Below are 8,652 nucleotides of genomic sequence, written 5' to 3' on the forward strand. Positions count from 1 at the left end.
TGAAATTTTGCAGACATATTCTAGAATCTAATATCTGTGCCTGTGGTGTTTTAAATTTTTCTAAAAATATGTAGTTTTAAAATTACAGGGGATCAAAGATTTGAGTTACATACTCAAGAGATACTACATACAATTTTTGAGACCGCGTAACTTTGAAACCGAATATTTTAACGGAAATCTGGAAAACCACAGGCATAGATATTAGTTTCTAGAATATGTCTGCAAAATTTCATGGACTTTGGTTGCTTAATATTCAAATGAAATTGGAACTACGATTGTATGGAGTAAGTGACGGAGAGAGCCCTGTTAAATTACATAATAATATGCTGCTATAATATATGCTATGAAAAATACGTGTTAATCCTAATTTAAAATTAAGAAGAAGTAATAATAAAGACCAATATATAAATAGTTTTTTTAAGCAAGAGTTTAATTTTTACTATGTTAAATGCGCTTACAAAATAATTTCAAGCTTTTACAATTACTATTTTGTGCTTACTGCCATCAAAATACAAAAGTAAAATAGCTCAGCAAACTTTTTCCCACAAACCCACGAGAACAATATCATTATCTTAAAATCTCTATCCTTTTACAGTTATTTCCCATTACTTTAAATGTAGGCGGATCATGAAACTTGCGTCTCGTCTAGCAAAATAACTCTAAAATGGCTACCGACCGTTAGCTTTCCATGCTGGCCTAATTCAAACTAAGTAAGCACGTTTTACTACAGCTGTGATAGCCTAGTGGTTAGGATGTCCATCTCCAAATCGGAGGTCGGTGGTTCGATCCCGGGAAAGCACCTCTTACTTTTCGGAGTTCGTTTTAAGTAATTGTTGAATATCACTTGCTATGGTGAATTAACCAACCACAAACAAAACTATATTTTCGAATTGAATTTCGTATGTCTTCTGTTATGGTCGGTTGGTGACACAAAATGGATAATGTACTACAGAAATTTTCGTCTCTGTCATTTGTATGGGACTACGTTACAGAGAGAGCCCCATGATAACTTCTTTGGATGGATAGAATATAATGTGGTGTCAGTCGTGTTTTTTTTGTTATATTTCAAAAAAACAAGACATCATTTTCGATGAACGTCGTCGAAAATGATCTCTCAGACATCTTCATTTTTAATTCCCGACCCAAAAAGAGGGCTGTTATAAGTTTGACGTGTGTATCTGTGTATGTCTGTGGCATCGTAGTTCCTGAACTAATGAACCGATTTTAATTTAGTTTGTTTTTGTTTGAAAGGTGGCTTGATCGAGAGTGTTCTTAGCTATAATCCAAAAAAATCGGTTCAGCGGTTTGAAAGTTATCAGCTCTTTTCTAGTTACTGTAACTTTCACTTGTCGGGGGTGTTATAAATTTTTTATTTACACTTGTAATCTGACATTTGAACAATAACTATCATCATATTTCAACAATTGAACACAAAACAATATTAACCTTATACCTAAACTTATAAATCTTCCTCTTGAACCACCCTATCTATTGATAAAAACCGCATTAAAATCCGTTGCGAAGTTTAAAAGATCTAAGCGTACAGAGGGACAGACGGCGGGAAGTAACTTTGTTTGTAATGTATACCTACGTAGAGATAGTGCATTAGAGCTAATGGTTCCGTATCCCATGCTACGGGTAACTCGCCTATTTAGCTAATTACATATGTCTGGGAATAGCTTGCTCTACATGACCTGTGTAATTGTCAGTCTGTCTAGACTCTAGATCTTCAGATCAGTTTATAGCGCGCCGTCGTCATCAACCGTCCATAGCTGGATATAAGTCTCATATAGGAACTTGTATTTGTCACGATCTTGTGCCGCCTGCATCCAGCGGCTACCTGTGTGTTGTTTTATGTGGTACTAGCCGATGCCCACGACTTCGCCCGCGTGGATTTAGGTTTTTTGAAATCCCGTAGGAACTCTTTGATTTTCCGGGATAAAAAGTAGCCTATGTGCTAATCCAGGATATTATCTATCTCCATTCCAAATTTCAGCCAAATCCGTTCAGTAGTTTTTGCGTGAAGGAGTAACAAACATACACACACACACACACACACACACATACAAACTTTCGCCTTTATAATATTAAGTGTGAAGTGTGATGCCACCTAGTAGCCAACGCTGCGCTTTTTGGTGCAAAGTGGTCATTCAAGCATCTTGGGACTCCATCCCCATCGGTTCTTCAAACTATGTCACTTACGTCTAGAGTCTAGACCATATTATTATTTTGACAATCTTGATGTCATAATATCATAATGGTCTGTGCAGTTAGGCTCTTATGAATAGGAAGTCCTGAAATCGATTCTCAATAAGGGCAATTTAATCTCTATTCCGGCGCCACGATTTCGGCCACAGCTAGTAGTTCTCCAAGATGTATTACACCAAGCGATTTAGCGTTTCGATACTATGCAAGGATTAGAAAGTCTAAAAAAATTGAGTTTACTAATATGTACATAGTTTGTCTAAGATTGAGTGAGTAAATATGAATCTACAAAGAAATTAGGATCATGTTCCTAAGCAGAACGTAAATTGTATAATACAAGCACTTGGTAAATTGTAAATCTTGTAGCAAGGAAGTCCCTATTAACACCAGTTCATTAGCGAGAATGTTCAATGGAAGGGAGTCAATAAAAGCTCCCATGAATGGAACAAAACCACCAAACAAAATAGAGGCACGCTCTCCGTAATTTGTTTTTACAGCTTCAAACAAATGTACTAGCTCGGAGCTAGTGCGAAATATTGAAGAGGTGCTTGAAAAAAAAAAACTTGTAAGACTGTTTTTACGTTCCCTGATTATGACAATCTAATCTAGATTGTCATAATCAGGACCTTTGGTCTAGCCTGACCAAACTTGATATTTTTTTAAGTAATGTAAGTTCAAAGTCGCTAAGCGCACTATGGAGCATGCAATGTTAGGTGTCTCTCTGAAGGTCAACATCCGTAACGAGGAAATCCGGAGGAGAACCAAAGTGACCGACATAAACGAACTAGACAGCTGAAGTGGCAGTGGGCAAGCCATGTCTTCACAGATTGTTAAAAGTATGTATTATGAAAAACTAGGAGATGCCCGCGACTTCGCCCGCGTGGATTTCGACTTAAATCCCGTAGAAACTCTTTGATTTTCCGGGATAAAAAGTAACCTATGTCTTTCCCCGGGATGTATCCCAAGTCTGTACCAAATTTCATTAAAATCGGTTCAGCGGTTGGGCCGTGAAAACGTAGCAGACAGACAGACAGACACACTTTCGCATTTATAATATTAAGTATGGATTTAATGATGAATGATACAAGCCTAGTTCGGTTCTACTTCAAAATCAAAGAGCTACCGTACAAACGTTAGATATTTTCAAGCAGCTCCTTAAAATTCTCTACGAGCTCTCGGCCCATTTGTCTTTAGTGCTTCAAAGAAATGTACCAAGGGCGTTAAGTGATTTTTACATTTTACTATCAAACAATACTGGTACTTCACGAAGTGTCTTACAGTATTTTTTTCGAGTGTGTTATTGTTATTTTGTATTGCATGTTGGTTTATGAATTGCTGTCGATTGTTATTCTATTATGTTACCCTCATTTGAAGTGTCTTTTACAAGTTTAACTCTTGCATCCGGTTTGGTTTTTATTAAAAAAATGATGTCCAAGTGTGATTGTCAGATTCAAGTGCCTACCTTCATTGTAACTTTTGTGTTTATCATTGTTAGGGTTCCGTAATTGTAGGTTTTCTTGACAGACACGACGGACGGACGGACGGGCGGACGGACAGATAGACAGACAGACCGATAGACAGACAGACAGAAAGACAGACAGACAGACAGACAGACAGGCAGACAACAAAGTGATCCTATAAGGGTTCCGTTTTTCCTTTTGAGGTACGAAACCCGAAAAATGCCATGCACCTTCCAGGTTAGCCCGCTTCCGCGCGTTAGACTGTAGTCTAAGATGGAAGCGTGGATCTCACCTGGTGGTAAGTGATGATATATTATCACTTATCACCACTTGAGATTGCAATCAAGGGCTAACTTGTATCTGAATATTATAATGCAAGTAACTACCTTAAAGCCCTTCAACTTTAAAAATATGTCTAAAGTTGCCTTCAAACTACGGATTATATTATATTTCCGTAGTTTGAAGGCAACTTAATAGAAAAATAAACGTGTAGTAATATAATCATGTAGTTTCAAAGCTAAAGAAATATATAAGTACGTAGTTGCTCTTACTTTAAAGCACTCTAGTCCGTGACAAGCATTTTAAACCTTCGTACGAATTACTCGAGTCGCATGGTTTATTCTTATATTATGATGTACTGCACCTTTGTATGCGTGGTTGCTTTTATATACTTCGTCAACTTCAACTTTGACTTCATTACATTATGAAGACGAGAAAATTCCGAGCTTACCAACTTTTAAAATATTAAAATTCTTATTCATATTGTGGGTACAAAATAAATGAGTGTTGAAAATAATTTTGCATATTTCAAACAGCGAGTGTCTGTGGTCCTTTATAAAATAATTTAGGTAACAATTTTATTAAGTTACAACAACAACAGTATTTAGGGCTTGACCACAATCTCTTGTGGTAATTATATAAACTTATATGTAAGATAGGTACACACAAACACTTGCAAGCAAAAAGCTCAAGAATATATTCAATCCGGTCAAGTGCGAGTCAGACTCGCGCACCGAGGGTTCCGTACTCGGGTATTTTTTCCGACATTTTGCAATCAATCAAAAACAGTCATGCATAAAAATAAACATAAGATACCCCTTTTTGGTTATCTTACTTTGAAAATTGAAAATACATTTTTTTTTTGTGATGTAACCACAAATTCGCGGTTTTCGGTTTTTCCTCTTTACTTGTGGCTATAGGACCTACCTACCTGCCAAAACAATAATAACAGCGATAATAATTTATTTTTAACCCCCGACCCAAAAAGAGGGGTGTTATAAGTTTGACGTACCTGTGTATCTGTGTGTTTGTGTATCTGTGGCATCGTAGCTCCTAAACGGATGAACCGATTTTAATTTAGCTTTTTTTGTTTGAAAGGTGGCTTGATCGAGAGTGTTCTTAGCTATAATCGAAGAAAATCGGTTCAGTCGTTTGAAAGTTATCAGCTCTTTTCTAGTTACTGTAACCTTCACTTGTCGGGGGTGTTATAAATTTTTAATTTACACTTGTATAAATTACCTATTTACTAAGTAATTTTAGCAATTACTTAATGTGATCTATATCAATTAGTGAAAGTTATCAGCTCTTTTCTAGTTTTCTTACACAGGTTTTTGTGTCGGGAGGTTTTTAAACTTTGAGTTATTGTCATAACAATATAACAACCTAATGACATTTGGATGGCCAACTAAAACAAGTAACTAATGTATTTTAAACGAGTTCCACTGCCCGAAGCATTTTTCAAACACGCTAAAAGATTCAAGTGGCGAAAATATTTAATAATATAAAGAAGAAGATTGACATCGGACGAACTTTGCTTACTGCGGGCGGTGAAGAAATGGCGAAAAGTTTTTTAATAAGATATGTACTCATACCAGCGAACAGAGTTATGGCGATCCGTACCGTCTGGACTATTTTATAGCCCGGGGATTTTCGATCGTGTAATTTTCGATTATTGCGATTCCAAAGAGGGGTCTCTCCGTCACTCGCTCCATACAAACGTAGTTCGTCTCTCACTGGAATACTAATCAATCATACTCAATGGAATTTTGTAGAAACGTCCCGGGAACTAATATATATGCCTGTGGTTTTCCAGATTTCCATTAAAATATTCGGTTTTAAAGTTACGCGCTCTTAAAAATTCACATACAAATCTTTGAGCCCCTGTTATTTTAAAATTACACATTTTTAGAAAAATCTAAAACACACAAGCACAGATAGGTATTAGTTTCTAGAATATGTCTGCAAAATTTCAGGGACTTTGTTTGCTTAATATTCGAATGAAATTGGGACTACGATTGTATGGAGTAAGTGACGGAGAGAGCTCTGTTAAAGCATTAATTACGTTTATCGAATTATAAATTTAGTGGATGTTGGTGTGTATATTTTAACTCTTTATATACTTATTTGAATTTCAATTTTGTTAATTTTATTACTATACTTATATAAAACTTTAATAAATGTAGTGAGCGTTGCTTAGTTTTACAACTTCCATTCAATATTTGTCCCATAAATCACACGCATGATATGTTTTTCTAAACGGAAGTTTAAACTGTGCAGAGGAACAAGCACGAATTTCTAGTAGAATAACATCGTTGACAACTTCTAAAGTATTATTGTAGGGTTATTTTACGTATCTGCCGAAAGTTTTCGAAGTTTTCGGAACGTGCCAAGCAAAGTGTTTAAGTGCTGTAATCGGTACTTTGACACTTGTCTTGAACTTTGAAAATATTCAGTGTTATTTATGTATTAGTAGGCACGAATCTTATTATTATTGCAATATTTTGTTTTTTTTTTTTGTATTTTCATTAGGTGTTTGAAGTAATTTTGAAGTAGGTAAGTATATCACAAAAAATATACCTAGTTACTTAATTTTAAGGATTCTATTTACTTACAATTTACAAAAACATACATATATGCAAAAAACCTCTCTCTCTCTCTCTTAGAAATATTAAAATGTTGTTAAAATCGACAGTTATTGTTTAAAAAGGCTTTTAACTAAGTAATTTTACCAATTACCTACTTAATATTCTGGCATTTTAGTAAGTAGTCATCATCATTTTAGTAATTATCGCTTAGTTGAATGCATGGAATAGACATAGTGGTTAAGACGTCATCGGCCTCATGTTTGGGGGGGTCGGGGTTTTAATCCCGGGCACGCACCTTTATCTTTTCGGAGTTATGTGCGTTTTAAGCAACCAAGTATTATTTGCTTTAACGGCGAAGGAAAATATCGTGAAGAAACCTGCATCTCTCAAAGTGCCCCAGAACGTCGTCAAAGGTGTGTGAAGTTTGCCAATCCGCACTTGGCCAAAGTGTAAGACTATGACCTAAACCCTTCTCATTCTGAGATTCAACTCGGGGTTTATCATAACAATGATGGTTATTGTTTGTTATCCAAAAATCCATTATAAACAGCTGTTTATGTATTCCAAAACACTATTTCCGATGTTCAAAACGAACTCAAGGCGGTATCTGTAATCGTCTGTAGCCAACGGAATTTAATAACGCTTTATCGTGCCATTCCGTAGTGGAAGATCAAAGAATTAAAAATAGACCAAGTTTACCTTAAACATTGGATAATAATAAACGTTTTGATTGAACCGGGCGTATATAAACAACTGTTCGGAATCTCTAGCACGATTTCAAATTAAAAACTGTACACTCCATTATAGCTCTTATCTTGTTTTGTTTATGAACTACATTTGCGTAAGTACCTATACTGTTTATGAAAAAAACTAATGGTTTGATACTATCCAAATAAAATAGCTATTAATTACTAAAGATTTTAATATCCAAAATCCACACTATCTAGACCTACGTAGGTCATATCAAAAAAAAAATTAAAAAATTTACCTACTGGAAAATTCTGAATACTTACTCAAAATTAACCGTTAAAATTTTAGACTGCATTATTTTAAGGACTATAATATCACAAGTTTATTATTAATTCTAAATTAAGTTTGCCTAGAAAATACCTTTCTTTAGCGTCTCTACTAACTAATTTATAAAATTTCATCGTAACTCCTAAGTAAATGCATACCTCTTACCTATTTAAGTACTACAACATTTGAATGGGAGAGTTAATTTTTTTTGTCAGTTCACCCTAAGCTATAGATATCTATCTATTAACAGGGCTCTCTCCATCACTCGTTTCGTACAATCGTAGTTCCAATTTCATTTAAATATTAAGCAACCAAAGTCCATGAAATTTTGCAGGCATATTAGAATCTAATATCTGTGTCTGTGGTGTTTTAGATTTTTCTAAAAATATGTAGTTTTAAAATTACAGGAGCTCCAAGATTTGTATGAAAATTTTTAAGACCGCGTAACTTTGAAACCGAATATTTTAACAGAAATCTGGAAAACTACAGACATAGATATTAGTTTCTAGAATATGTCTGCAAAATTTCATGGACTTTGGTTGCCTAATATTCAAATGAAATTGGAACTACGATTGTATGAAACGAGTGACGGAGAGAGCCGTCTTATAGTCGACGCTTATCATTAGCTTTGCCAGATCTTTGCATGTAGCGTACTGACACATTTCAATATGGTGGTTATGTTAAAAATACATTGTAAAAAAGCTTAACCATGGCTTCATGGTTGTATTTTCAAGAGTATCTTGAAGCCGGATTTTGGTATGTGAATTTTATCTATTTCGTCCGGTACAAAGTAGTGAACAAAGTAATTAATTTATCAAACCCTTTCGCCAAACCATTAACCGCTGGATCGGTCTAATGAGGGAAACAGTCCTCGACCAGTCTCAGCATCATTATCTCTGGACAAGGCATTATCTATTCAAACAGGCGATGGCAAATGTCGCCTTTATCGAGCAACTAAGAAACAAAGTTTAAGCAATAATGATTCTTAAAATAGAGACCTTAGAGATGTTATTTCAACAGATGAATCAAATCTACGTGTGGTCGTCTATGGGGCTGGAGACGCAACACCTAGAACAGGAAATAATTTCGAGATGATATAATTAGAA

General features: G+C 35.2%; 1 protein-coding gene across 5 annotated transcripts in view; it reads right to left on the reverse strand.

Moving 5' to 3' along the window:
• LOC123874806 overlaps positions 1-8,652 on the reverse strand; it is a 237,826-nt gene that overhangs the window by 222,974 nt on the left and 6,200 nt on the right. The window lies entirely within an intron of this gene.

This window comes from Maniola jurtina, chromosome 19 (genome assembly GCF_905333055.1).
Source record: "Maniola jurtina chromosome 19, ilManJurt1.1, whole genome shotgun sequence".
NCBI classification, from domain to species: domain Eukaryota; kingdom Metazoa; phylum Arthropoda; class Insecta; order Lepidoptera; family Nymphalidae; genus Maniola; species Maniola jurtina.